Source organism: Rhinoderma darwinii (genome assembly GCF_050947455.1).
Source record: "Rhinoderma darwinii isolate aRhiDar2 chromosome 2 unlocalized genomic scaffold, aRhiDar2.hap1 SUPER_2_unloc_7, whole genome shotgun sequence".
In the NCBI taxonomy this organism is placed as follows: Eukaryota; Metazoa; Chordata; class Amphibia; order Anura; family Rhinodermatidae; genus Rhinoderma; species Rhinoderma darwinii.
In genome coordinates, this window is record NW_027461731.1 from 90,674 (window position 1) to 118,434 (window position 27,761).

General features: G+C 47.7%; 20 non-coding genes across 20 annotated transcripts; all 20 read left to right on the top strand.

Annotated features, from left to right (window-relative positions):
- The first annotated feature begins 1,021 nt into the window (after window positions 1-1,021).
- On the top strand, window positions 1,022-1,212 carry LOC142682161 (U2 spliceosomal RNA). The gene has a single exon (XR_012853941.1). It is a non-coding gene; the product is annotated as a U2 spliceosomal RNA (small nuclear RNA).
- A 1,125-nt stretch (window positions 1,213-2,337) lies between these two features.
- LOC142682162 (U2 spliceosomal RNA) lies at window positions 2,338-2,528 on the top strand. The gene has a single exon (XR_012853942.1). It is a non-coding gene; the product is annotated as a U2 spliceosomal RNA (small nuclear RNA).
- Window positions 2,529-3,644: 1,116 nt separating this feature from the next.
- On the top strand, window positions 3,645-3,835 carry LOC142682005 (U2 spliceosomal RNA). Its single transcript, XR_012853820.1, has one exon. It is a non-coding gene; the product is annotated as a U2 spliceosomal RNA (small nuclear RNA).
- A 1,133-nt stretch (window positions 3,836-4,968) lies between these two features.
- LOC142682009 (U2 spliceosomal RNA) lies at window positions 4,969-5,159 on the top strand. The gene has a single exon (XR_012853824.1). It is a non-coding gene; the product is annotated as a U2 spliceosomal RNA (small nuclear RNA).
- Window positions 5,160-6,280: 1,121 nt separating this feature from the next.
- LOC142682163 (U2 spliceosomal RNA) lies at window positions 6,281-6,471 on the top strand. Its single transcript, XR_012853943.1, has one exon. It is a non-coding gene; the product is annotated as a U2 spliceosomal RNA (small nuclear RNA).
- Window positions 6,472-7,608: 1,137 nt separating this feature from the next.
- Window positions 7,609-7,799, top strand: LOC142682164 (U2 spliceosomal RNA). The gene has a single exon (XR_012853944.1). It is a non-coding gene; the product is annotated as a U2 spliceosomal RNA (small nuclear RNA).
- Window positions 7,800-8,918: 1,119 nt separating this feature from the next.
- LOC142681954 (U2 spliceosomal RNA) lies at window positions 8,919-9,109 on the top strand. Its single transcript, XR_012853774.1, has one exon. It is a non-coding gene; the product is annotated as a U2 spliceosomal RNA (small nuclear RNA).
- A 1,124-nt stretch (window positions 9,110-10,233) lies between these two features.
- On the top strand, window positions 10,234-10,424 carry LOC142681955 (U2 spliceosomal RNA). Its single transcript, XR_012853775.1, has one exon. It is a non-coding gene; the product is annotated as a U2 spliceosomal RNA (small nuclear RNA).
- Window positions 10,425-11,554: 1,130 nt separating this feature from the next.
- On the top strand, window positions 11,555-11,745 carry LOC142681956 (U2 spliceosomal RNA). Its single transcript, XR_012853776.1, has one exon. It is a non-coding gene; the product is annotated as a U2 spliceosomal RNA (small nuclear RNA).
- A 1,273-nt stretch (window positions 11,746-13,018) lies between these two features.
- On the top strand, window positions 13,019-13,208 carry LOC142682046 (U2 spliceosomal RNA). The gene has a single exon (XR_012853858.1). It is a non-coding gene; the product is annotated as a U2 spliceosomal RNA (small nuclear RNA).
- Window positions 13,209-14,477: 1,269 nt separating this feature from the next.
- Window positions 14,478-14,667, top strand: LOC142682048 (U2 spliceosomal RNA). The gene has a single exon (XR_012853859.1). It is a non-coding gene; the product is annotated as a U2 spliceosomal RNA (small nuclear RNA).
- Window positions 14,668-15,933: 1,266 nt separating this feature from the next.
- Window positions 15,934-16,124, top strand: LOC142681957 (U2 spliceosomal RNA). The gene has a single exon (XR_012853777.1). It is a non-coding gene; the product is annotated as a U2 spliceosomal RNA (small nuclear RNA).
- Window positions 16,125-17,242: 1,118 nt separating this feature from the next.
- LOC142681958 (U2 spliceosomal RNA) lies at window positions 17,243-17,433 on the top strand. Its single transcript, XR_012853778.1, has one exon. It is a non-coding gene; the product is annotated as a U2 spliceosomal RNA (small nuclear RNA).
- Window positions 17,434-18,545: 1,112 nt separating this feature from the next.
- Window positions 18,546-18,736, top strand: LOC142681961 (U2 spliceosomal RNA). The gene has a single exon (XR_012853780.1). It is a non-coding gene; the product is annotated as a U2 spliceosomal RNA (small nuclear RNA).
- Window positions 18,737-19,860: 1,124 nt separating this feature from the next.
- Window positions 19,861-20,051, top strand: LOC142682017 (U2 spliceosomal RNA). Its single transcript, XR_012853831.1, has one exon. It is a non-coding gene; the product is annotated as a U2 spliceosomal RNA (small nuclear RNA).
- A 1,129-nt stretch (window positions 20,052-21,180) lies between these two features.
- Window positions 21,181-21,371, top strand: LOC142681999 (U2 spliceosomal RNA). Its single transcript, XR_012853815.1, has one exon. It is a non-coding gene; the product is annotated as a U2 spliceosomal RNA (small nuclear RNA).
- A 1,128-nt stretch (window positions 21,372-22,499) lies between these two features.
- LOC142681962 (U2 spliceosomal RNA) lies at window positions 22,500-22,690 on the top strand. The gene has a single exon (XR_012853781.1). It is a non-coding gene; the product is annotated as a U2 spliceosomal RNA (small nuclear RNA).
- Window positions 22,691-23,966: 1,276 nt separating this feature from the next.
- On the top strand, window positions 23,967-24,157 carry LOC142681972 (U2 spliceosomal RNA). The gene has a single exon (XR_012853790.1). It is a non-coding gene; the product is annotated as a U2 spliceosomal RNA (small nuclear RNA).
- Window positions 24,158-25,421: 1,264 nt separating this feature from the next.
- On the top strand, window positions 25,422-25,612 carry LOC142681963 (U2 spliceosomal RNA). Its single transcript, XR_012853782.1, has one exon. It is a non-coding gene; the product is annotated as a U2 spliceosomal RNA (small nuclear RNA).
- A 1,266-nt stretch (window positions 25,613-26,878) lies between these two features.
- Window positions 26,879-27,069, top strand: LOC142681964 (U2 spliceosomal RNA). Its single transcript, XR_012853783.1, has one exon. It is a non-coding gene; the product is annotated as a U2 spliceosomal RNA (small nuclear RNA).
- Window positions 27,070-27,761: the final 692 nt, after the last annotated feature.

The following is a 27,761-nucleotide window of genomic DNA, read 5'->3' on the forward strand; positions in this document are numbered from 1 at the left end:
ACACCTGTTGGACAATGCATTTGTACAGTCATGTGTGATAATGAGCTAATTTATTAAATGCAATTAATTAATACATTGCCACCTCTTGTTTTGTGTCGTCTGTGTTTCTGTGTTTCCGGCATTTCACATTGGAACAGCTCATTCACCTTCCTTGTCTTCTCTCCGCCCTCCCTCCTAGGTAGGTTAAAGAGCTGCACCTGAGCCAGCCACTGATTGATGCAGCACCATAGTCAAATAGTGGAGTGGAGTAGGGGAACAGCAAACAGCCATTAAAGCAGCCAGCCCGCCCGCCCGCCCGTCACAATGGACCTACCTGTGTACACTAGATGGATGTGATGGAATGTACTGTGGTCCCTACATTTCAAGAAGAAGTAAGAATTGCAGTTGCAACAAACCCTTGCTTGCCTACAAAGAGAGCAGCAATTTGGATTTGTTACTATGTTACCTGGAAGAATAACAAACTGTGCAAGGATGGAGGTTGTAGGAGCAAGGAGAACAAGTTGTCTGTAAAGTTGGTGGATGCCTATTTTCCATTTTGCAGTCCCTTGTCTCCCTCTTGTGGCCTCCTGGAGGCAACTAGCTGTGCAAAAAAAAGACAGCCTGGGGGCCGGCTGTTGCAGTGTTGCCCTCTCAGGCAACACTGAGTGACTGACTGAGCCGCACCGTCTTATATAAAGTTCAGACGGAACTTTGCACGTGTCATAGTGGAGACCTCAGGAGCCAGAGCCAGCTTTCTGACATCATAATGGGGCCTCAGAGATAAAAGCCTGGGCCCAGGCAGTGTTGGTCAGTGCTGCTCAGCAGGCAGCACTGGACTGGATTAAAGCTGATACAAGGTGTGAAAGGAGAAGGGGTGGCAGTGGGCATGCACTTACTGCTGCTGCTGCTGCTGCTGCCAGTGTTTGCACGGCAGGAGGGCATTTGGGCGTTGCCAGGAAGGCGTTTTTATGTCGATTCCTCCTCTTTCAGCACTGCATTGTGGTGCAAGCAAAAGAAGCAAAACGCGCGGCACGTTCGGGTTATCGCTTCTCGGCCTTTTGGCTAAGATCAAGTGTAGTATCTGTTCTTATCAGTTTAATATCTGATACGTCCCCTATCTGGGGACCATATATTAAATGGATTTTTAGAACAGGGAGATGGAAATAGAGCTTGCTCTGTCCACTCCACGCATTGACCTGGTATTGCAGTATTTCCAGGACCGGTGCACCCTTTCCTTATGTGTTTACTAAAATCAGATTCCAAAAGTGCTTTTTGTGTTTACCATTGTTTTTGTCTTTCGGATGGGATCTCCCCTTTTAATCCCATTATTTCAACACCTGTTGGACAATGCATTTGTACAGTCATGTGTGATAATGAGCTAATTTATTAAATGCAATTAATTAATACATTGCCACCTCTTGTTTTGTGTCGTCTGTGTTTCTGTGTTTCCGGCATTTCACATTGGAACAGCTCATTCACCTTCCTTGTCTTCTCTCCGCCCTCCCTCCTAGGTAGGTTAAAGAGCTGCACCTGAGCCAGCCACTGATTGATGCAGCACCATAGTCAAATAGTGGAGTGGAGTAGGGGAACAGCAAACAGCCATTAAAGCAGCCAGCCCGCCCGCCCGCCCGCCCGTCACAATGGACCTACCTGTGTACACTAGATGGATGTGATGGAATGTACTGTGGTCCCTACATTTCAAGAAGAAGTAAGAATTGCAGTTGCAACAAACCCTTGCTTGCCTACAAAGAGAGCAGCAATTTGGATTTGTTACTATGTTACCTGGAAGAATAACAAACTGTGCAAGGATGGAGGTTGTAGGAGCAAGGAGAACAAGTTGTCTGTAAAGTTGGTGGATGCCTATTTTCCATTTTGCAGTCCCTTGTCTCCCTCTTGTGGCCTCCTGGAGGCAACTAGCTGTGCAAAAAAAAGACAGCCTGGGGGCCGGCTGTTGCAGTGTTGCCCTCTCAGGCAACACTGAGTGACTGACTGAGCCGCACCGTCTTATATAAAGTTCAGACGGAACTTTGCACGTGTCATAGTGGAGACCTCAGGAGCCAGAGCCAGCTTTCTGACATCATAATGGGGCCTCAGAGATAAAAGCCTGGGCCCAGGCAGTGTTGGTCAGTGCTGCTCAGCAGGCAGCACTGGACTGGATTAAAGCTGATACAAGGTGTGAAAGGAGAAGGGGTGGCAGTGGGCATGCACTTACTGCTGCTGCTGCTGCTGCTGCCAGTGTTTGCACGGCAGGAGGGCATTTGGGCGTTGCGAGGAAGGCGTTTTTATGTCGATTCCTCCTCTTTCAGCACTGCATTGTGGTGCAAGCAAAAGAAGCAAAACGCGCGGCACGTTCGGGTTATCGCTTCTCGGCCTTTTGGCTAAGATCAAGTGTAGTATCTGTTCTTATCAGTTTAATATCTGATACGTCCCCTATCTGGGGACCATATATTAAATGGATTTTTAGAACAGGGAGATGGAAATAGAGCTTGCTCTGTCCACTCCACGCATTGACCTGGTATTGCAGTATTTCCAGGACCGGTGCACCCTTTCCTTATGTGTTTACTAAAATCAGATTCCAAAAGTGCTTTTTGTGTTTGCCATTGTTTTTGTCTTTCGGATGGGATCTCCCCTTTTAATCCCATTATTTCAACACCTGTTGGACAATGCATTTGTACAGTCATGTGTGATAATGAGCTAATTTATTAAATGCAATTAATTAATACATTGCCTCCTCTTGTTTTGTGTCGTCTTTGTTTCTGTGTTTCCGGCATTTCACATTGGAACAGCTCATTCACCTTCCTTGTCTTCTCTCCGCCCTCCCTCCTAGGTGGGTTAAAGAGCTGCACCTGAGCCAGCCACTGATTGATGCAGCACCATAGTCAAATAGTGGAGTGGAGTAGGGGAAGAGCAAACAGCCATTAAAGCAGCCAGCCCGCCCGCCCGCCCGCCCGTCACAATGGACCTACCTGTGTACACTAGATGGATGTGATGGAATGTACTTTGGTCCCTACATTTCAAGAAGAAGTAAGAATTGCAGTTGCAACAAACCCTTGCTTGCCTACAAAGAGAGCAGCAATTTGGATTTGTTACTATGTTACCTGGAAGAATAACAAACTGTGCAAGGATGGAGGTTGTAGGAGCAAGGAGAACAAGTTGTCTGTAAAGTTGGTGGATGCCTATTTTCCATTTTGCAGTCCCTTGTCTCCCTCTTGTGGCCTCCTGGAGGCAACTAGCTGTGCAAAAAAAAGACAGCCTGGGGGCCGGCTGTTGCAGTGTTGCCCTCTCAGGCAACACTGAGTGACTGACTGAGCCGCACCGTCTTATATAAAGTTCAGACTGAACTTTGCACGTGTCATAGTGGAGACCTCAGGAGCCAGAGCCAGCTTTCTGACATCATAATGGGGCCTCAGAGATAAAAGCCTGGGCCCAAGCAGTGTTGGTCAGTGCTGCTCAGCAGGCAGCACTGGACTGGATTAAAGCTGATACAAGGTGTGAAAGGAGAAGGGGTGGCAGTGGGCATGCACTTACTGCTGCTGCTGCCAGTGTTTGCACGGCAGGAGGGCATTTGGGCGTTGCCAGGAAGGCGTTTTTATGTCGATTCCTCCTCTTTCAGCACTGCATTGTGGTGCAAGCAAAAGAAGCAAAACGCGTGGCACGTTCGGGTTATCGCTTCTCGGCCTTTTGGCTAAGATCAAGTGTAGTATCTGTTCTTATCAGTTTAATATCTGATACGTCCCCTAACTGGGGACCATATATTAAATGGATTTTTAGAACAGGGAGATGGAAATAGAGCTTGCTCTGTCCACTCCACGCATTGACCTGGTATTGCAGTATTTCCAGGACCGGTGCACCCTTTCCTTATGTGTTTACTAAAATCAGATTCCAACAGTGCTTTTTGTGTTTGCCATTGTTTTTGTCTTTCGGATGGGATCTCCCCTTTTAATCCCATTATTTCAACACCTGTTGGACAATGCATTTGTACAGTCATGTGTGATAATGAGCTAATTTATTAAATGCAATTAATTAATACATTGCCACCTCTTGTTTTGTGTCGTCTGTGTTTCTGTGTTTCCGGCATTTCACATTGGAACAGCTCATTCACCTTCCTTGTCTTCTCTCCGCCCTCCCTCCTAGGTAGGTTAAAGAGCTGCACCTGAGCCAGCCACTGAATGATGCAGCACCATAGTCAAATAGTGGAGTGGAGTAGGGGAACAGCAAACAGCCATTAAAGCAGCCAGCCCGCCCGCCCGCCTGTCACAATGGACCTACCTGTGTACACTAGATGGATGTGATGGAATGTACTGTGGTCCCTACATTTCAAGAAGAAGTAAGAATTGCAGTTGCAACAAACCCTTGCTTGCCTACAAAGAGAGCAGCAATTTGGATTTGTTACTATGTTACCTGGAAGAATAACAAACTGTGCAAGGATGGAGGTTGTAGGAGCAAGGAGAACAAGTTGTCTGTAAAGTTGGTGGATGCCTATTTTCCATTTTGCAGTCCCTTGTCTCCCTCTTGTGGCCTCCTGGAGGCAACTAGCTGTGCAAAAAAAAGACAGCCTGGGGGCCGGCTGTTGCAGTGTTGCCCTCTCAGGCAACACTGAGTGACTGACTGAGCCGCACCGTCTTATATAAAGTTCAGACGGAACTTTGCACGTGTCATAGTGGAGACCTCAGGAGCCAGAGCCAGCTTTCTGACATCATAATGGGGCCTCAGAGATAAAAGCCTGGGCCCAGGCAGTGTTGGTCAGTGCTGCTCAGCAGGCAGCACTGGACTGGATTAAAGCTGATACAAGGTGTGAAAGGAGAAGGGGTGGCAGTGGGCATGCACTTACTGCTGCTGCTGCTGCTGCTGCTGCTGCTGCTGCCAGTGTTTGCACGGCAGGAGGGCATTTGGGCGTTGCCAGGAAGGCGTTTTTATGTCGATTCCTCCTCTTTCAGCACTGCATTGTGGTGCAAGCAAAAGAAGCAAAACGCGCGGCACGTTCGGGTTATCGCTTCTCGGCCTTTTGGCTAAGATCAAGTGTAGTATCTGTTCTTATCAGTTTAATATCTGATACGTCCCCTATCTGGGGACCATATATTAAATGCATTTTTAGAACAGGGAGATGGAAATAGAGCTTGCTCTGTCCACTCCACGCATTGACCTGGTATTGCAGTATTTCCAGGACCGGTGCACCCTTTCCTTATGTGTTTACTAAAATCAGATTCCAAAAGTGCTTTTTGTGTTTGCCATTGTTTTTGTCTTTCGGATGGGATCTCCCCTTTTAATCCCATTATTTCAACACCTGTTGGACAATGCATTTGTACAGTCATGTGTGATAATGAGCTAATTTATTAAATGCAATTAATTAATACATTGCCACCTCTTGTTTTGTGTCGTCTGTGTTTCTGTGTTTCCGGCATTTCACATTGGAACAGCTCATTCACCTTCCTTGTCTTCTCTCCGCCCTCCCTCCTAGGTAGGTTAAAGAGCTGCACCTGAGCCAGCCACTGATTGATGCAGCACCATAGTCAAATAGTGGAGTGGAGTAGGGGAACAGCAAACAGCCATTAAAGCAGCCAGCCCGCCCGCCCGCCCGTCACAATGGACCTACCTGTGTACACTAGATGGATGTGATGGAATGTACTGTGGTCCCTACATTTCAAGAAGAAGTAAGAATTGCAGTTGCAACAAACCCTTGCTTGCCTACAAAGAGAGCAGCAATTTGGATTTGTTACTATGTTACCTGGAAGAATAACAAACTGTGCAAGGATGGAGGTTGTAGGAGCAAGGAGAACAAGTTGTCTGTAAAGTTGGTGGATGCCTATTTTCCATTTTGCAGTCCCTTGTCTCCCTCTTGTGGCCTCCTGGAGGCAACTAGCTGTGCAAAAAAAAGACAGCCTGGGGGCCGGCTGTTGCAGTGTTGCCCTCTCAGGCAACACTGAGTGACTGACTGAGCCGCACCGTCTTATATAAAGTTCAGACGGAACTTTGCACGTGTCATAGTGGAGACCTCAGGAGCCAGAGCCAGCTTTCTGACATCATAATGGGGCCTCAGAGATAAAAGCCTGGGCCCAGGCAGTGTTGGTCAGTGCTGCTCAGCAGGCAGCACTGGACTGGATTAAAGCTGATACAAGGTGTGAAAGGAGAAGGGGTGGCAGTGGGCATGCACTTACTGCTGCTGCTGCTGCTGCTGCCAGTGTTTGCACGGCAGGAGGGCATTTGGGCGTTGCCAGGAAGGCGTTTTTATGTCGATTCCTCCTCTTTCAGCACTGCATTGTGGTGCAAGCAAAAGAAGCAAAACGCGCGGCACGTTCGGGTTATCGCTTCTCGGCCTTTTGGCTAAGATCAAGTGTAGTATCTGTTCTTATCAGTTTAATATCTGATACGTCCCCTATCTGGGGACCATATATTAAATGGATTTTTAGAACAGGGAGATGGAAATAGAGCTTGCTCTGTCCACTCCACGCATTGACCTGGTATTGCAGTATTTCCAGGACCGGTGCACCCTTTCCTTATGTGTTTACTAAAATCAGATTCCAAAAGTGCTTTTTGTGTTTACCATTGTTTTTGTCTTTAGGATGGGATCTCCCCTTTTAATCCCATTATTTCAACACCTGTTGGACAATGCATTTGTACAGTCATGTGTGATAATGAGCTAATTTATTAAATGCAATTAATTAATACATTGCCACCTCTTGTTTTGTGTCGTCTGTGTTTCTGTGTTTCCGGCATTTCACATTGGAACAGCTCATTCACCTTCCTTGTCTTCTCTCCGCCCTCCCTCCTAGGTAGGTTAAAGAGCTGCACCTGAGCCAGCCACTGATTGATGCAGCACCATAGTCAAATAGTGGAGTGGAGTAGGGGAACAGCAAACAGCCATTAAAGCAGCCAGCCCGCCCGCCCGCCCGCCCGTCACAATGGACCTACCTGTGTACACTAGATGGATGTGATGGAATGTACTGTGGTCCCTACATTTCAAGAAGAAGTAAGAATTGCAGTTGCAACAAACCCTTGCTTGCCTACAAAGAGAGCAGCAATTTGGATTTGTTACTATGTTACCTGGAAGAATAACAAACTGTGCAAGGATGGAGGTTGTAGGAGCAAGGAGAACAAGTTGTCTGTAAAGTTGGTGGATGCCTATTTTCCATTTTGCAGTCCCTTGTCTCCCTCTTGTGGCCTCCTGGAGGCAACTAGCTGTGCAAAAAAAAGACAGCCTGGGGGCCGGCTGTTGCAGTGTTGCCCTCTCAGGCAACACTGAGTGACTGACTGAGCCGCACCGTCTTATATAAAGTTCAGACGGAACTTTGCACGTGTCATAGTGGAGACCTCCGGAGCCAGAGCCAGCTTTCTGACATCATAATGGGGCCTCAGAGATAAAAGCCTGGGCCCAGGCAGTGTTGGTCAGTGCTGCTCAGCAGGCAGCACTGGACTGGATTAAAGCTGATACAAGGTGTGAAAGGAGAAGGGGTGGCAGTGGGCATGCACTTACTGCTGCTGCTGCTGCTGCTGCTGCTGCTGCTGCCAGTGTTTGCACGGCAGGAGGGCATTTGGGCGTTGCCAGGAAGGCGTTTTTATGTCGATTCCTCCTCTTTCAGCACTGCATTGTGGTGCAAGCAAAAGAAGCAAAACGCGCGGCACGTTCGGGTTATCGCTTCTCGGCCTTTTGGCTAAGATCAAGTGTAGTATCTGTTCTTATCAGTTTAATATCTGATACGTCCCCTATCTGGGGACCATATATTAAATGGATTTTTAGAACAGGGAGATGGAAATAGAGCTTGCTCTGTCCACTCCACGCATTGACCTGGTATTGCAGTATTTCCAGGACCGGTGCACCCTTTCCTTATGTGTTTACTAAAATCAGATTCCAAAAGTGCTTTTTGTGTTTACCATTGTTTTTGTCTTTAGGATGGGATCTCCCCTTTTAATCCCATTATTTCAACACCTGTTGGACAATGCATTTGTACAGTCATGTGTGATAATGAGCTAATTTATTAAATGCAATTAATTAATACATTGCCACCTCTTGTTTTGTGTCGTCTGTGTTTCTGTGTTTCCGGCATTTCACATTGGAACAGCTCATTCACCTTCCTTGTCTTCTCTCCGCCCTCCCTCCTAGGTAGGTTAAAGAGCTGCACCTGAGCCAGCCACTGATTGATGCAGCACCATAGTCAAATAGTGGAGTGGAGTAGGGGAACAGCAAACAGCCATTAAAGCAGCCAGCCCGCCCGCCCGCCCGCCCGTCACAATGGACCTACCTGTGTACACTAGATGGATGTGATGGAATGTACTGTGGTCCCTACATTTCAAGAAGAAGTAAGAATTGCAGTTGCAACAAACCCTTGCTTGCCTACAAAGAGAGCAGCAATTTGGATTTGTTACTATGTTACCTGGAAGAATAACAAACTGTGCAAGGATGGAGGTTGTAGGAGCAAGGAGAACAAGTTGTCTGTAAAGTTGGTGGATGCCTATTTTCCATTTTGCAGTCCCTTGTCTCCCTCTTGTGGCCTCCTGGAGGCAACTAGCTGTGCAAAAAAAAGACAGCCTGGGGGCCGGCTGTTGCAGTGTTGCCCTCTCAGGCAACACTGAGTGACTGACTGAGCCGCACCGTCTTATATAAAGTTCAGACGGAACTTTGCACGTGTCATAGTGGAGACCTCCGGAGCCAGAGCCAGCTTTCTGACATCATAATGGGGCCTCAGAGATAAAAGCCTGGGCCCAGGCAGTGTTGGTCAGTGCTGCTCAGCAGGCAGCACTGGACTGGATTAAAGCTGATACAAGGTGTGAAAGGAGAAGGGGTGGCAGTGGGCATGCACTTACTGCTGCTGCTGCTGCCAGTGTTTGCACGGCAGGAGGGCATTTGGGCGTTGCCAGGAAGGCGTTTTTATGTCGATTCCTCCTCTTTCAGCACTGCATTGTGGTGCAAGCAAAAGAAGCAAAACGCGCGGCACGTTCGGGTTATCGCTTCTCGGCCTTTTGGCTAAGATCAAGTGTAGTATCTGTTCTTATCAGTTTAATATCTGATACGTCCCCTATCTGGGGACCATATATTAAATGGATTTTTAGAACAGGGAGATGGAAATAGAGCTTGCTCTGTCCACTCCACGCATTGACCTGGTATTGCAGTATTTCCAGGACCGGTGCACCCTTTCCTTATGTGTTTACTAAAATCAGATTCCAAAAGTGCTTTTTGTGTTTGCCATTGTTTTTGTCTTTCGGATGGGATCTCCCCTTTTAATCCCATTATTTCAACACCTGTTGGACAATGCATTTGTACAGTCATGTGTGATAATGAGCTAATTTATTAAATGCAATTAATTAATACATTGCCACCTCTTGTTTTGTGTCGTCTGTGTTTCTGTGTTTCCGGCATTTCACATTGGAACAGCTCATTCACCTTCCTTGTCTTCTCTCCGCCCTCCCTCCTAGGTAGGTTAAAGAGCTGCACCTGAGCCAGCCACTGATTGATGCAGCACCATAGTCAAATAGTGGAGTGGAGTAGGGGAACAGCAAACAGCCATTAAAGCAGCCAGCCCGCCCGCCCGCCCGCCCGTCACAATGGACCTACCTGTGTACACTAGATGGATGTGATGGAATGTACTGTGGTCCCTACATTTCAAGAAGAAGTAAGAATTGCAGTTGCAACAAACCCTTGCTTGCCTACAAAGAGAGCAGCAATTTGGATTTGTTACTATGTTACCTGGAAGAATAGCAAACTGTGCAAGGATGGAGGTTGTAGGAGCAAGGAGAACAAGTTGTCTGTAAAGTTGGTGGATGCCTATTTTCCATTTTGCAGTCCCTTGTCTCCCTCTTGTGGCCTCCTGGAGGCAACTAGCTGTGCAAAAAAAAGACAGCCTGTGGGCCGGCTGTTGCAGTGTTGCCCTCTCAGGCAACACTGAGTGACTGACTGAGCCGCACCGTCTTATATAAAGTTCAGACGGAACTTTGCATGTGTCATAGTGGAGACCTCAGGAGCCAGAGCCAGCTTTCTGACATCATAATGGGGCCTCAGAGATAAAAGCCTGGGCCCAGGCAGTGTTGGTCAGTGCTGCTCAGCAGGCAGCACTGGACTGGATTAAAGCTGATACAAGGTGTGAAAGGAGAAGGGGTGGCAGTGGGCATGCACTTACTGCTGCTGCTGCTGCTGCTGCCAGTGTTTGCACGGCAGGAGGGCATTTGGGCGTTGCAAGGAAGGCGTTTTTATGTCGATTCCTCCTCTTTCAGCACTGCATTGTGGTGCAAGCAAAAGAAGCAAAACGCGCGCACGTTCGGGTTATCGCTTCTCGGCCTTTTGGCTAAGATCAAGTGTAGTATCTGTTCTTATCAGTTTAATATCTGATACGTCCCCTATCTGGGGACCATATATTAAATGGATTTTTAGAACAGGGAGATGGAAATAGAGCTTGCTCTGTCCACTCCACGCATTGACCTGGTATTGCAGTATTTCCAGGACCGGTGCACCCTTTCCTTATGTGTTTACTAAAATCAGATTCCAAAAGTGCTTTTTGTGTTTGCCATTGTTTTTGTCTTTCGGATGGGATCTCCCCTTTTAATCCCATTATTTCAACACCTGTTGGACAATGCATTTGTACAGTCATGTGTGATAATGAGCTAATTTATTAAATGCAATTAATTAATACATTGCCACCTCTTGTTTTGTGTCGTCTGTGTTTCTGTGTTTCCGACATTTCACATTGGAACAGCTCATTCACCTTCCTTGTCTTCTCTCCGCCCTCCCTCCTAGGTAGGTTAAAGAGCTGCACCTGAGCCAGCCACTGATTGATGCAGCACCATAGTCAAATAGTGGAGTGGAGTAGGGGAACAGCAAACAGCCATTAAAGCAGCCAGCCCGCCCGCCCGCCCGTCACAATGGACCTACCTGTGTACACTAGATGGATGTGATGGAATGTACTGTGGTCCCTACATTTCAAGAAGAAGTAAGAATTGCAGTTGCAACAAACCCTTGCTTGCCTACAAAGAGAGCAGCAATTTGGATTTGTTACTATGTTACCTGGAAGAATAACAAACTGTGCAAGGATGGAGGTTGTAGGAGCAAGGAGAACAAGTTGTCTGTAAAGTTGGTGGATGCCTATTTTCCATTTTGCAGTCCCTTGTCTCCCTCTTGTGGCCTCCTGGAGGCAACTAGCTGTGCAAAAAAAAGACAGCCTGGGGGCCGGCTGTTGCAGTGTTGCCCTCTCAGGCAACACTGAGTGACTGACTGAGCCGCACCGTCTTATATAAAGTTCAGACGGAACTTTGCACGTGTCATAGTGGAGACCTCAGGAGCCAGAGCCAGCTTTCTGACATCATAATGGGGCCTCAGAGATAAAAGCCTGGGCCCAGGCAGTGTTGGTCAGTGCTGCTCAGCAGGCAGCACTGGACTGGATTAAAGCTGATACAAGGTGTGAAAGGAGAAGGGGTGGCAGTGGGCATGCACTTACTGCTGCTGCTGTTGCTGCTGCTGCTGCTGCCAGTGTTTGCACGGCAGGAGGGCATTTGGGCGTTGCCAGGAAGGCGTTTTTATGTCGATTCCTCCTCTTTCAGCACTGCATTGTGGTGCAAGCAAAAGAAGCAAAACGCGCGGCCCGTTCGGGTTATCGCTTCTCGGCCTTTTGGCTAAGATCAAGTGTAGTATCTGTTCTTATCAGTTTAATATCTGATACGTCCCCTATCTGGGGACCATATATTAAATGGATTTTTAGAACAGGGAGATGGAAATAGAGCTTGCTCTGTCCACTCCACGCATTGACCTGGTATTGCAGTATTTCCAGGACCGGTGCACCCTTTCCTTATGTGTTTACTAAAATCAGATTCCAAAAGTGCTTTTTGTGTTTGCCATTGTTTTTGTCTTTCGGATGGGATCTCCCCTTTTAATCCCATTATTTCAACACCTGTTGGACAATGCATTTGTACAGTCATGTGTGATAATGAGCTAATTTATTAAATGCAATTAATTAATACATTGCCACCTCTTGTTTTGTGTCGTCTGTGTTTCTGTGTTTCCGGCATTTCACATTGGAACAGCTCATTCACCTTCCTTGTCTTCTCTCCGCCCTCCCTCCTAGGTAGGTTAAAGAGCTGCACCTGAGCCAGCCACTGATTGATGCAGCACCATAGTCAAATAGTGGAGTGGAGTAGGGGAACAGCAAACAGCCATTAAAGCAGCCAGCCCGCCCGCCCGCCCGCCCGTCACAATGGACCTACCTGTGTACACTAGATGGATGTGATGGAATGTACTGTGGTCCCTACATTTCAAGAAGAAGTAAGAATTGCAGTTGCAACAAACCCTTGCTTGCCTACAAAGAGAGCAGCAATTTGGATTTGTTACTATGTTACCTGGAAGAATAACAAACTGTGCAAGGATGGAGGTTGTAGGAGCAAGGAGAACAAGTTGTCTGTAAAGTTGGTGGATGCCTATTTTCCATTTTGCAGTCCCTTGTCTCCCTCTTGTGGCCTCCTGGAGGCAACTAGCTGTGCAAAAAAAAGACAGCCTGGGGGCCGGCTGTTGCAGTGTTGCCCTCTCAGGCAACACTGAGTGACTGACTGAGCCGCACCGTCTTATATAAAGTTCAGACGGAACTTTGCACGTGTCATAGTGGAGACCTCAGGAGCCAGAGCCAGCTTTCTGACATCATAATGGGGCCTCAGAGATAAAAGCCTGGGCCCAGGCAGTGTTGGTCAGTGCTGCTCAGCAGGCAGCACTGGACTGGATTAAAGCTGATACAAGGTGTGAAAGGAGAAGGGGTGGCAGTGGGCATGCATTTACGGCTGCTGCTGCTGCTGCTGCTGCCAGTGTTTGCACGGCAGGAGGACATTTGGGCGTTGCCAGGAAGGCGTTTTTATGTCGATTCCTCCTCTTTCAGCACTGCATTGTGGTGCAAGCAAAAGAAGCAAATCCTGTCTTGCTTCCTCTCCGGCCTTTATTCACCTCCCGCTTAGTAGCTGTGAGTGTGTGTGAGCCTGCAGGGCCCCATGGAATTGCCTAGGAGTAGGCTGAATCGCTGCAAGGGGTGAACAGCAGTATTGGGCAGGCTCGGTCAACGCGCGGCCCGTTCGGGTTATCGCTTCTCGGCCTTTTGGCTAAGATCAAGTGTAGTATCTGTTCTATCAGTTTAATATTTGATACGTCCCCTATCTGGGGACCATATATTAAATGGATTTTTAGAACAGGGAGATGGAAATAGAGCTTGCTCTGTCCACTCCACGCATTGACCTGGTATTGCAGTATTTCCAGGACCGGTGCACCCTTTCCTTATGTGTTTACTAAAATCAGATTCCAAAAGTGCTTTTTGTGTTTGCCATTGTTTTTGTCTTTCGGATGGGATCTCCCCTTTTAATCCCATTATTTCAACACCTGTTGGACAATGCATTTGTACAGTCATGTGTGATAATGAGCTAATTTATTAAATGCAATTAATGAATACATTGCCACCTCTTGTTTTGTGTCGTCTGTGTTTCTGTGTTTCCGGCATTTCACATTGGAACAGCTCATTCACCTTCCTTGTCTTCTCTCCGCCCTCCCTCCTAGGTAGGTTAAAGAGCTGAACCTGAGCCAGCCACTGATTGATGCAGCACCATAGTCAAATAGTGGAGTGGAGTAGGGGAACAGCAAACAGCCATTAAAGCAGCCAGCCCGCCCGCCCACCCGTCACAATGGACCTACCTGTGTACACTAGATGGATGTGATGGAATGTACTGTGGTCCCTACATTTCAAGAAGAAGTAAGAATTGCAGTTGCAACAAACCCTTGCTTGCCTACAAAGAGAGCAGCAATTTGGATTTGTTACTATGTTACCTGGACGAATAACAAACTGTGCAAGGATGGAGGTTGTAGGAGCAAGGAGAACAAGTTGTCTGTAAAGTTGGTGGATGCCTATTTTCCATTTTGCTGTCCCTTGTCTCCCTCTTGTTGCCTCCTGGAGGCAACTAGCTGTGCAAAAAAAAGACAGCCTGGGGGCCGGCTGTTGCAGTGTTGCCCTCTCAGGCAACACTGAGTGACTGACTGAGCCGCACCGTCTTATATAAAGTTCAGACGGAACTTTGCACGTGTCATAGTGGAGACCTCAGGAGCCAGAGCCAGCTTTCTGACATCATAATGGGGCCTCAGAGATAAAAGCCTGGGCCCAGGCAGTGTTGGTCAGTGCTGCTCAGCAGGCAGCACTGGACTGGATTAAAGCTGATACAAGGTGTGAAAGGAGAAGGGGTGGCAGTGGGCATGCATTTACGGCTGCTGCTGCTGCTGCTGCTGCCAGTGTTTGCACGGCAGGAGGACATTTGGGCGTTGCCAGGAAGGCGTTTTTATGTCGATTCCTCCTCTTTCAGCACTGCATTGTGGTGCAAGCAAAAGAAGCAAATCCTGTCTTGCTTCCTCTCCGGCCTTTATTCACCTCCCGCTTAGTAGCTGTGAGTGTGTGTGAGCCTGCAGGGCCCCATGGAATTGCCTAGGAGTAGGCTGAATCGCTGCAAGGGGTGAACAGCAGTATTGGGCAGGCTCGGTCAACGCGCGGCCCGTTCGGGTTATCGCTTCTCGGCCTTTTGGCTAAGATCAAGTGTAGTATCTGTTCTATCAGTTTAATATTTGATACGTCCCCTATCTGGGGACCATATATTAAATGGATTTTTAGAACAGGGAGATGGAAATAGAGCTTGCTCTGTCCACTCCACGCATTGACCTGGTATTGCAGTATTTCCAGGACCGGTGCACCCTTTCCTTATGTGTTTACTAAAATCAGATTCCAAAAGTGCTTTTTGTGTTTGCCATTGTTTTTGTCTTTCGGATGGGATCTCCCCTTTTAATCCCATTATTTCAACACCTGTTGGACAATGCATTTGTACAGTCATGTGTGATAATGAGCTAATTTATTAAATGCAATTAATTAATACATTGCCACCTCTTGTTTTGTGTCGTCTGTGTTTCTGTGTTTCCGGCATTTCACATTGGAACAGCTCATTCACCTTCCTTGTCTTCTCTCCGCCCTCCCTCCTAGGTAGGTTAAAGAGCTGCACCTGAGCCAGCCACTGATTGATGCAGCACCATAGTCAAATAGTGGAGTGGAGTAGGGGAACAGCAAACAGCCATTAAAGCAGCCAGCCCGCCCGCCCGCCCGTCACAATGGACCTACCTGTGTACACTAGATGGATGTGATGGAATGTACTGTGGTCCCTACATTTCAAGAAGAAGTAAGAATTGCAGTTGCAACAAACCCTTGCTTGCCTACAAAGAGAGCAGCAATTTGGATTTGTTACTATGTTACCTGGAAGAATAATAAACTGTGCAAGGATGGAGGTTGTAGGAGCAAGGAGAACAAGTTGTCTGTAAAGTTGGTGGATGCCTATTTTCCATTTTGCAGTCCCTTGTCTCCCTCTTGTGGCCTCCTGGAGGCAACTAGCTGTGCAAAAAAAAGACAGCCTGGGGGCCGGCTGTTGCAGTGTTGCCCTCTCAGGCAACACTGAGTGACTGACTGAGCCGCACCGTCTTATATAAAGTTCAGACGGAACTTTGCACGTGTCATAGTGGAGACCTCAGGAGCCAGAGCCAGCTTTCTGACATCATAATGGGGCCTCAGAGATAAAAGCCTGGGCCCAGGCAGTGTTGGTCAGTGCTGCTCAGCAGGCAGCACTGGACTGGATTAAAGCTGATACAAGGTGTGAAAGGAGAAGGGGTGGCAGTGGGCATGCACTTACTGCTGCTGCTGCTGCTGCTGCCAGTGTTTGCACGGCAGGAGGGCATTTGGGCGTTGCCAGGAAGGCGTTTTTATGTCGATTCCTCCTCTTTCAGCACTGCATTGTGGTGCAAGCAAAAGAAGCAAATCCTGTCTTGCTTCCTCTCCGGCCTTTATTCACCTCCCGCTTAGTAGCTGTGAGTGTGTGTGAGCCTGCAGGGCCCCATGGAATTGCCTAGGAGTAGGCTGAATCGCTGCAAGGGGTGAACAGCAGTATTGGGCAGGCTCGGTCAACGCGCGGCCCGTTCGGGTTATCGCTTCTCGGCCTTTTGGCTAAGATCAAGTGTAGTATCTGTTCTTATCAGTTTAATATCTGATACGTCCCCTATCTGGGGACCATATATTAAATGGATTTTTAGAACAGGGAGATGGAAATAGAGCTTGCTCTGTCCACTCCACGCATTGACCTGGTATTGCAGTATTTCCAGGACCGGTGCACCCTTTCCTTATGTGTTTACTAAAATCAGATTCCAAAAGTGCTTTTTGTGTTTGCCATTGTTTTTGTCTTTCGGATGGGATCTCCCCTTTTAATCCCATTATTTCAACACCTGTTGGACAATGCATTTGTACAGTCATGTGTGATAATGAGCTAATTTATTAAATGCAATTAATGAATACATTGCCACCTCTTGTTTTGTGTCGTCTGTGTTTCTGTGTTTCCGGCATTTCACATTGGAACAGCTCATTCACCTTCCTTGTCTTCTCTCCGCCCTCCCTCCTAGGTAGGTTAAAGAGCTGCACCTGAGCCAGCCACTGATTGATGCAGCACCATAGTCAAATAGTGGAGTGGAGTAGGGGAACAGCAAACAGCCATTAAAGCAGCCAGCCCGCCCGCCCGCCCGTCACAATGGACCTACCTGTGTACACTAGATGGATGTGATGGAATGTGCTGTGGTCCCTACATTTCAAGAAGAAGTAAGAATTGCAGTTGCAACAAACCCTTGCTTGCCTACAAAGAGAGCAGCAATTTGGATTTGTTACTATGTTACCTGGAAGAATAACAAACTGTGCAAGGATGGAGGTTGTAGGAGCAAGGAGAACAAGTTGTCTGTAAAGTTGGTGGATGCCTATTTTCCATTTTGCAGTCCCTTGTCTCCCTCTTGTGGCCTCCTGGAGGCAACTAGCTGTGCAAAAAAAAGACAGCCTGGGGGCCGGCTGTTGCAGTGTTGCCCTCTCAGGCAACACTGAGTGACTGACTGAGCCGCACCGTCTTATATAAAGTTCAGACGGAACTTTGCACGTGTCATAGTGGAGACCTCAGGAGCCAGAGCCAGCTTTCTGACATCATAATGGGGCCTCAGAGATAAAAGCCTGGGCCCAGGCAGTGTTGGTCAGTGCTGCTCAGCAGGCAGCACTGGACTGGATTAAAGCTGATACAAGGTGTGAAAGGAGAAGGGGTGGCAGTGGGCATGCACTTACTGCTGCTGCTGCTGCTGCCAGTGTTTGCACGGCAGGAGGGCATTTGGGCGTTGCCAGGAAGGCGTTTTTATGTCGATTCCTCCTCTTTCAGCACTGCATTGTGGTGCAAGCAAAAGAAGCAAAACGCGCGGCACGTTCGGGTTATCGCTTCTCGGCCTTTTGGCTAAGATCAAGTGTAGTATCTGTTCTTATCAGTTTAATATCTGATACGTCCCCTATCTGGGGACCATATATTAAATGGATTTTTAGAACAGGGAGATGGAAATAGAGCTTGCTCTGTCCACTCCACGCATTGACCTGGTATTGCAGTATTTCCAGGACCGGTGCACCCTTTCCTTATGTGTTTACTAAAATCAGATTCCAAAAGTGCTTTTTGTGTTTGCCATTGTTTTTGTCTTTCGGATGGGATCTCCCCTTTTAATCCCATTATTTCAACACCTGTTGGACAATGCATTTGTACAGTCATGTGTGATAATGAGCTAATTTATTAAATGCAATTAATGAATACATTGCCACCTCTTGTTTTGTGTCGTCTGTGTTTCTGTGTTTCCGGCATTTCACATTGGAACAGCTCATTCACCTTCCTTGTCTTCTCTCCGCCCTCCCTCCTAGGTAGGTTAAAGAGCTGCACCTGAGCCAGCCACTGATTGATGCAGCACCATAGTCAAATAGTGGAGTGGAGTAGGGGAACAGCAAACAGCCATTAAAGCAGCCAGCCCGCCCGCCCGCCCGTCACAATGGACCTACCTGTGTACACTAGATGGATGTGATGGAATGTACTGTGGTCCCTACATTTCAAGAAGAAGTAAGAATTGCAGTTGCAACAAACCCTTGCTTGCCTACAAAGAGAGCAGCAATTTGGATTTGTTACTATGTTACCTGGAAGAATAACAAACTGTGCAAGGATGGAGGTTGTAGGAGCAAGGAGAACAAGTTGTCTGTAAAGTTGGTGGATGCCTATTTTCCATTTTGCAGTCCCTTGTCTCCCTCTTGTGGCCTCCTGGAGGCAACTAGCTGTGCAAAAAAAAGACAGCCTGGGGGCCGGCTGTTGCAGTGTTGCCCTCTCAGGCAACACTGAGTGACTGACTGAGCCGCACCGTCTTATATAAAGTTCAGACGGAACTTTGCACGTGTCATAGTGGAGACCTCAGGAGCCAGAGCCAGCTTTCTGACATCATAATGGGGCCTCAGAGATAAAAGCCTGGGCCCAGGCAGTGTTGGTCAGTGCTGCTCAGCAGGCAGCACTGGACTGGATTAAAGCTGATAAAAGGTGTGAAAGGAGAAGGGGTGGCAGTGGGCATGCACTTACTGCTGCTGCTGCCAGTGTTTGCACGGCAGGAGGGCATTTGGGCGTTGCCAGGAAGGCGTTTTTATGTCGATTCCTCCTCTTTCAGCACTGCATTGTGGTGCAAGCAAAAGAAGCAAAACGCGCGGCACGTTCGGGTTATCGCTTCTCGGCCTTTTGGCTAAGATCAAGTGTAGTATCTGTTCTTATCAGTTTAATATCTGATACGTCCCCTATCTGGGGACCATATATTAAATGGATTTTTAGAACAGGGAGATGGAAATAGAGCTTGCTCTGTCCACTCCACGCATTGACCTGGTATTGCAGTATTTCCAGGACCGGTGCACCCTTTCCTTATGTGTTTACTAAAATCAGATTCCAAAAGTGCTTTTTGTGTTTGCCATTGTTTTTGTCTTTCGGATGGGATCTCCCCTTTTAATCCCATTATTTCAACACCTGTTGGACAATGCATTTGTACAGTCATGTGTGATAATGAGCTAATTTATTAAATGCAATTAATTAATACATTGCCACCTCTTGTTTTGTGTCGTCTGTGTTTCTGTGTTTCCGGCATTTCACATTGGAACAGCTCATTCACCTTCCTTGTCTTCTCTCCGCCCTCCCTCCTAGGTAGGTTAAAGAGCTGCACCTGAGCCAGCCACTGATTGATGCAGCACCATAGTCAAATAGTGGAGTGGAGTAGGGGAACAGCAAACAGCCATTAAAGCAGCCAGCCCGCCCGCCCGCCCGTCACAATGGACCTACCTGTGTACACTAGATGGATGTGATGGAATGTACTGTGGTCCCTACATTTCAAGAAGAAGTAAGAATTGCAGTTGCAACAAACCCTTGCTTGCCTACAAAGAGAGCAGCAATTTGGATTTGTTACTATGTTACCTGGAAGAATAACAAACTGTGCAAGGATGGAGGTTGTAGGAGCAAGGAGAACAAGTTGTCTGTAAAGTTGGTGGATGCCTATTTTCCATTTTGCAGTCCCTTGTCTCCCTCTTGTGGCCTCCTGGAGGCAACTAGCTGTGCAAAAAAAAGACAGCCTGGGGGCCGGCTGTTGCAGTGTTGCCCTCTCAGGCAATACTGAGTGACTGACTGAGCCACACCGTCTTATATAAAGTTCAGACGGAACTTTGCACGTGTCATAGTGGAGACCTCAGGAGCCAGAGCCAGCTTTCTGACATCATAATGGGGCCTCAGAGATAAAAGCCTGGGCCCAGGCAGTGTTGGTCAGTGCTGCTCAGCAGGCAGCACTGGACTGGATTAAAGCTGATACAAGGTGTGAAAGGAGAAGGGGTGGCAGTGGGCATGCACTTACTGCTGCTGCTGCTGCTGCTGCTGCCAGTGTTTGCACGGCAGGAGGGAATTTGGGCGTTGCCAGGAAGGCGTTTTTATGTCGATTCCTCCTCTTTCAGCACTGCATTGTGGTGCAAGCAAAAGAAGCAAAACGCGCGGCACGTTCGGGTTATCGCTTCTCGGCCTTTTGGCTAAGATCAAGTGTAGTATCTGTTCTTATCAGTTTAATATCTGATACGTCCCCTATCTGGGGACCATATATTAAATTGATTTTTAGAACAGGGAGATGGAAATAGAGCTTGCTCTGTCCACTCCACGCATTGACCTGGTATTGCAGTATTTCCAGGACGGGTGCACCCTTTCCTTATGTGTTTACTAAAATCAGATTCCAAAAGTGCTTTTTGTGTTTGCCATTGTTTTTGTCTTTCGGATGGGATCTCCCCTTTTAATCCCATTATTTCAACACCTGTTGGACAATGCATTTGTACAGTCATGTGTGATAATGAGCTAATTTATTATATGCAATTAATTAATACATTGCCACCTCTTGTTTTGTGTCGTCTGTGTTTCTGTGTTTCCGGCATTTCACATTGGAACAGCTCATTCACCTTCCTTGTCTTCTCTCCGCCCTCCCTCCTAGGTAGGTTAAAGAGCTGCACCTGAGCCAGCCACTGATTGATGCAGCACCATTGTCAAATAGTGGAGTGGAGCAGGGGAACAGCAAACAGCCATTAAAGCAGCCAGCCCGCCCGCCCGCCCGCCCGCCCGTCACAATGGACCTACCTGTGTACACTAGATGGATGTGATGGAATGTACTGTGGTCCCTACATTTCAAGAAGAAGTAAGAATTGCAGTTGCAACAAACCCTTGCTTGCCTACAAAGAGAGCAGCAATTTGGATTTGTTACTATGTTACCTGGAAGAATAACAAACTGTGCAAGGATGGAGGTTGTAGGAGCAAGGAGAACAAGTTGTCTGTAAAGTTGGTGGATGCCTATTTTCCATTTTGCAGTCCCTTGTCTCCCTCTTGTGGCCTCCTGGAGGCAACTAGCTGTGCAAAAAAAAGACAGCCTGGGGGCCGGCTGTTGCAGTGTTGCCCTCTCAGGCAACACTGAGTGACTGACTGAGCCGCACCGTCTTATATAAAGTTCAGACGGAACTTTGCACGTGTCATAGTGGAGACCTCAGGAGCCAGAGCCAGCTTTCTGACATCATAATGGGGCCTCAGAGATAAAAGCCTGGGCCCAGGCAGTGTTGGTCAGTGCTGCTCAGCAGGCAGCACTGGACTGGATTAAAGCTGATACAAGGTGTGAAAGGAGAAGGGGTGGCAGTGGGCATGCACTTACTGCTGCTGCTGCTGCTGCTGCCAGTGTTTGCACGGCAGGAGGGCATTTGGGCGTTGCCAGGAAGGCGTTTTTATGTCGATTCCTCCTCTTTCAGCACTGCATTGTGGTGAAAGCAAAAGAAGCAAAACGCGCGGCACGTTCGGGTTATCGCTTCTCGGCCTTTTGGCTAAGATCAAGTGTAGTATCTGTTCTTATCAGTTTAATATCTGATACGTCCCCTATCTGGGGACCATATATTAAATGGATTTTTAGAACGGGGAGATGGAAATAGAGCTTGCTCTGTCCACTCCACGCATTGACCTGGTATTGCAGTATTTCCAGGACCGGTGCACCCTTTCCTTATGTGTTTACTAAAATCAGATTCCAAAAGTGCTTTTTGTGTTTGCCATTGTTTTTGTCTTTCGGATGGGATCTCCCCTTTTAATCCCATTATTTCAACACCTGTTGGACAATGCATTTGTACAGTCATGTGTGATAATGAGCTAATTTATTAAATGCAATTAATTAATACATTGCCACCTCTTGTTTTGTGTCGTCTGTGTTTCTGTGTTTCCGGCATTTCACATTGGAACAGCTCATTCACCTTCCTTGTCTTCTCTCCGCCCTCCCTCCTAGGTAGGTTAAAGAGCTGCACCTGAGCCAGCCACTGATTGATGCAGCACCATAGTCAAATAGTGGAGTGGAGTAGGGGAACAGCAAACAGCCATTAAAGCAGCCAGCCCGCCCGCCCGCCCGCCCGTCACAATGGACCTACCTGTGTACACTAGATGGATGTGATGGAATGTACTGTGGTCCCTACATTTCAAGAAGAAGTAAGAATTGCAGTTGCAACAAACCCTTGCTTGCCTACAAAGAGAGCAGCAATTTGGATTTGTTACTATGTTACCTGGAAGAATAACAAACTGTGCAAGGATGGAGGTTGTAGGAGCAAGGAGAACAAGTTGTCTGTAAAGTTGGTGGATGCCTATTTTCCATTTTGCAGTCCCTTGTCTCCCTCTTGTGGCCTCCTGGAGGCAACTAGCTGTGCAAAAAAAAGACAGCCTGGGGGCCGGCTGTTGCAGTGTTGCCCTCTCAGGCAACACTGAGTGACTGACTGAGCCGCACCGTCTTATATAAAGTTCAGACGGAACTTTGCACGTGTCATAGTGGAGACCTCAGGAGCCAGAGCCAGCTTTCTGACATCATAATGGGGCCTCAGAGATAAAAGCCTGGGCCCAGGCAGTGTTGGTCAGTGCTGCTCAGCAGGCAGCACTGGATTGGATTAAAGCTGATACAAGGTGTGAAAGGAGAAGGGGTGGCAGTGGGCATGCACTTACTGCTGCTGCTGCTGCTGCTGCTGCCAGTGTTTGCACGGCAGGAGGGCATTTGGGCGTTGCCAGGAAGGCGTTTTTATGTCGATTCCTCCTCTTTCAGCACTGCATTGTGGTGCAAGCAAAAGAAGCAAAACGCGCGGCACGTTCGGGTTATCGCTTCTCGGCCTTTTGGCTAAGATCAAGTGTAGTATCTGTTCTTATCAGTTTAATATCTGATACGTCCCCTATCTGGGGACCATATATTAAATGGATTTTTAGAACAGGGAGATGGAAATAGAGCTTGCTCTGTCCACTCCACGCATTGACCTGGTATTGCAGTATTTCCAGGACCGGTGCACCCTTTCCTTATGTGTTTACTAAAATCAGATTCCAAAAGTGCTTTTTGTGTTTGCCATTGTTTTTGTCTTTCGGATGGGATCTCCCCTTTTAATCCCATTATTTCAACACCTGTTGGACAATGCATTTGTACAGTCATGTGTGATAATGAGCTAATTTATTAAATGCAATTAATTAATTAATACATTGACACCTCTTGTTTTGTGTCGTCTGTGTTTCTGTGTTTCCGGCATTTCACATTGGAACAGCTCATTCACCTTCCTTGTCTTCTCTCCGCCCTCCCTCCTAGGTAGGTTAAAGAGCTGCACCTGAGCCAGCCACTGATTGATGCAGCACCATAGTCAAATAGTGGAGTGGAGTAGGGGAACAGCAAACAGCCATTAAAGCAGCCAGCCCGCCCGCCCGCCCGTCACAATGGACCTACCTGTGTACACTAGATGGATGTGATGGAATGTACTGTGGTCCCTACATTTCAAGAAGAAGTAAGAATTGCAGTTGCAACAAACCCTTGCTTGCCTACAAAGAGAGCAGCAATTTGGATTTGTTACTATGTTACCTGGAAGAATAACAAACTGTGCAAGGATAGAGGTTGTAGGAGCAAGGAGAACAAGTTGTCTGTAAAGTTGGTGGATGCCTATTTTCCATTTTGCAGTCCCTTGTCTCCCTCTTGTGGCCTCCTGGAGGCAACTAGCTGTGCAACAAAAAGACAGCCTGGGGGCCGGCTGTTGCAGTGTTGCCCTCTCAGGCAACACTGAGTGACTGACTGAGCCGCACCGTCTTATATAAAGTTTAGATGGAACTTTGCACGTGTCATAGTGGAGACCACAGGAGCCAGAGCCAGCTTTCTGACATCATAATGGGGCCTCAGAGATAAAAGCCTGGGCCCAGGCAGTGTTGGTCAGTGCTGCTCAGCAGGCAGCACTGGACTGGATTAAAGCTGATACAAGGTGTGAAAGGAGAAGGGGTGGCAGTGGGCATGCACTTACTGCTGCTGCTGCTGCTGCTGCTGCTGCCAGTGTTTGCACGGCAGGAGGGCATTTGGGCGTTGCCAGGAAGGCATTTTTATGTCGATTCCTCCTCTTTCAGCACTGCATTGTGGTGCAAGCAAAAGAAGCAAATCCTGTCGTGCTTCCTCTCCGGCCTTTATTCACCTCCCGCTTAGTAGCTGTGAGTGTGTGTGAGCCTGCAGGGCCCCATGGAATTGCCTAGGAGTAGGCTGAATCGCTGCAAGGGGTGAACAGCAGTATTGGGCAGGCTCGGTCAACGCGCGGCCCGTTCGGGTTATCGCTTCTCGGCCTTTTGGCTAAGATCAAGTGTAGTATCTGTTCTTATCAGTTTAATATCTGATATGTCCCCTATCTGGGGACCATATATTAAATGGATTTTTAGAACAGGGAGATGGAAATAGAGCTTGCTCTGTCCACTCCACGCATTGACCTGGTATTGCAGTATTTCCAGGAGCGGTGCACCCTTTCCTTATGTGTTTACTAAAATCAGATTCCAAAAGTGCTTTTTGTGTTTGCCATTGTTTTTGTCTTTCGGATGGGATCTCCACTTTTAATCCAATTATTTCAACACCTGTTGGACAATGCATTTGTACAGTCATGTGTGATAATGAGCTAATTTATTAAATGCAATTAATTAATACATTGCCACCTCTTGTTTTGTGTCGTCTGTGTTTCTGTTTTTCCGGCATTTCACATTGGAACAGCTCATTCACCTTCCTTGTCTTCTCTCCGCCCTCCCTCCTAGGTAGGTTAAAGAGCTGCACCTGAGCCAGCCACTGATTGATGCAGCACCATAGTCAAATAGTGGAGTGGAGTAGGGGAACAGCAAACAGCCATTAAAGCAGCCAGCCCGCCCGCCCGCCCGCCCGTCACAATGGACCTACCTGTGTACACTAGATGGATGTGATGGAATGTACTGTGGTCCCTACATTTCAAGAAGAAGTAAGAATTGCAGTTGCAACAAACCCTTGCTTGCCTACAAAGAGAGCAGCAATTTGGATTTGTTACTATGTTACCTGGAAGAATAACAAACTGTGCAAGGATGGAGGTTGTAGGAGCAAGGAGAACAAGTTGTCTGTAAAGTTGGTGGATGCCTATTTTCCATTTTGCAGTCCCTTGTCTCCCTCTTGTGGCCTCCTGGTGGCAACTAGCTGTGCAAAAAAAAGACAGCCTGGGGGCCGGCTGTTGCAGTGTTGCCCTCTCAGGCAACACTGAGTGACTGACTGAGCCGCACCGTCTTATATAAAGTTCAGACGGAACTTTGCACGTGTCATAGTGGAGACCTCAGGAGCCAGAGCCAGCTTTCTGACATCATAATGGGGCCTCAGAGATAAAAGCCTGGGCCCAGGCAGTGTTGGTCAGTGCTGCTCAGCAGGCAGCACTGGACTGGATTAAAGCTGATACAAGGTGTGAAAGGAGAAGGGGTGGCAGTGGGCATGCACTTACTGCTGCTGCTGCTGCTGCCAGTGTTTGCACGGCAGGAGGGCATTTGGGCGTTGCCAGGAAGGCGTTTTTATGTTGATTCCTCCTCTTTCAGCACTGCATTGTGGTGCAAGCAAAAGAAGCAAATCCTGTCTTGCTTCCTCTCCGGCCTTTATTCACCTCCCGCGTAGCTGTGAGTGTGTGTGAGCCTGCAGGGCCCCATGGAATTGCCTAGGAGTAGGCTGAATCGCTGCAAGGGGTGAACAGCAGTATTGGGCAGGCTCGGTCAACGCGCGGCACGTTCGGGTTATCGCTTCTCGGCCTTTTGGCTAAGATCAAGTGTAGTATCTGTTCTTATCAGTTTAATATCTGATACGTCCCCTATCTGGGGACCATATATTAAATGGATTTTTAGAACAGGGAGATGGAAATAGAGCTTGCTCTGTCCACTCCACGCATTGACCTGGTATTGCAGTATTTCCAGGACCGGTGCACCCTTTCCTTATGTGTTTACTAAAATCAGATTCCAAAAGTGCTTTTTGTGTTTGCCATTGTTTTTGTCTTTCGGATGGGATCTCCCCTTTTAATCCCATTATTTCAACACCTGTTGGACAATGCATTTGTACAGTCATGTGTGATAATGAGCTAATTTATTAAATGCAATTAATTAATACATTGCCACCTCTTGTTTTGTGTCGTCTGTGTTTCTGTGTTTCCGGCATTTCACATTGGAACAGCTCATTCACCTTCCTTGTCTTCTCTCCGCCCTCCCTCCTAGGTAGGTTAAAGAGCTGCACCTGAGCCAGCCACTGATTGATGCAGCACCATAGTCAAATAGTGGAGTGGAGTAGGGGAACAGCAAACAGCCATTAAAGCAGCCAGCCCGCCCGCCCGCCCGTCACAATGGACCTACCTGTGTACACTAGATGGATGTGATGGAATGTACTGTGGTCCCTACATTTCAAGAAGAAGTAAGAATTGCAGTTGCAACAAACCCTTGCTTGCCTACAAAGAGAGCAGCAATTTGGATTTGTTACTATGTTACCTGGAAGAATAACAAACTGTGCAAGGATGGAGGTTGTAGGAGCAAGGAGAACAAGTTGTCTGTAAAGTTGGTGGATGCCTATTTTCCATTTTGCAGTCCCTTGTCTCCCTCTTGTGGCCTCCTGGAGGCAACTAGCTGTGCAAAAAAAAGACAGCCTGGGGGCCGGCTGTTGCAGTGTTGCCCTCTCAGGCAACACTGAGTGACTGACTGAGCCGCACCGTCTTATATAAAGTTCAGACGGAACTTTGCACGTGTCATAGTGGAGACCTCAGGAGCCAGAGCCAGCTTTCTGACATCATAATGGGGCCTCAGAGATAAAAGCCTGGGCCCAGGCAGTTTTGGTCAGTGCTGCTCAGCAGGCAGCACTGGACTGGATTAAAGCTGATACAAGGTGTGAAAGGAGAAGGGGTGGCAGTGGGCATGCACTTACTGCTGCTGCTGCTGCTGCTGCCAGTGTTTGCACGGCAGGAGGGCATTTGGGCGTTGCCAGGAAGGCGTTTTTATGTCGATTCCTCCTCTTTCAGCACTGCATTGTGGTGCAAGCAAAAGAAGCAAATCCTGTCTTGCTTCCTCTCCGGCATTTATTCACCTCCCGCTTAGTAGCTGTGAGTGTGTGTGAGCCTGCAGGGCCCCATGGAATTGCCTAGGAGTAGGCTGAATCGCTGCAAGGGGTGAACAGCAGTATTGGGCAGGCTCGGTCAACGCGCGGCCCGTTCGGGTTATCGCTTCTCGGCCTTTTGGCTAAGATCAAGTGTAGTATCTGTTCTTATCAGTTTAATATCTGATACGTCCCCTATCTGGGGACCATATATTAAATGGATTTTTAGAACAGGGAGATGGAAATAGAGCTTGCTCTGTCCACTCCACGCATTGACCTGGTATTGCAGTATTTCCAGGACCGGTGCACCCTTTCCTTATGTGTTTACTAAAATCAGATTCCAAAAGTGCTTTTTGTGTTTGCCATTGTTTTTGTCTTTCGGATGGGATCTCCCCTTTTAATCCCATTATTTCAACACCTGTTGGACAATGCATTTGTACAGTCATGTGTGATAATGAGCTAATTTATTAAATGCAATTAATTAATACATTGCCACCTCTTGTTTTGTGTCGTCTGTGTTTCTGTGTTTCCGGCATTTCACATTGGAACAGCTCATTCACCTTCCTTGTCTTCTCTCCGCCCTCCCTCCTAGGTAGGTTAAAGAGCTGCACCTGAGCCAGCCACTGATTGATGCAGCACCATAGTCAAATAGTGGAGTGGAGTAGGGGAACAGCAAACAGCCATTAAAGCAGCCAGCCCGCCCGCCCGCCCGTCACAATGGACCTACCTGTGTACACTAGATGGATGTGATGGAATGTACTGTGGTCCCTACATTTCAAGAAGAAGCAAGAATTGCTGCAACAAACCCTTGCTTGCCTACAAAGAGAGCAGCAATTTGGATTTGTTACTATGTTACCTGGAAGAATAACAAACTGTGCAAGGATGGAGGTTGTAGGAGCAAGGAGAACAAGTTGTCTGTAAAGTTGGTGGATGCCTATTTTCCATTTTGCAGTCCCTTGTCTCCCTCTTGTGGCCTCCTGGAGGCAACTAGCTGTGCAAAAAAAAG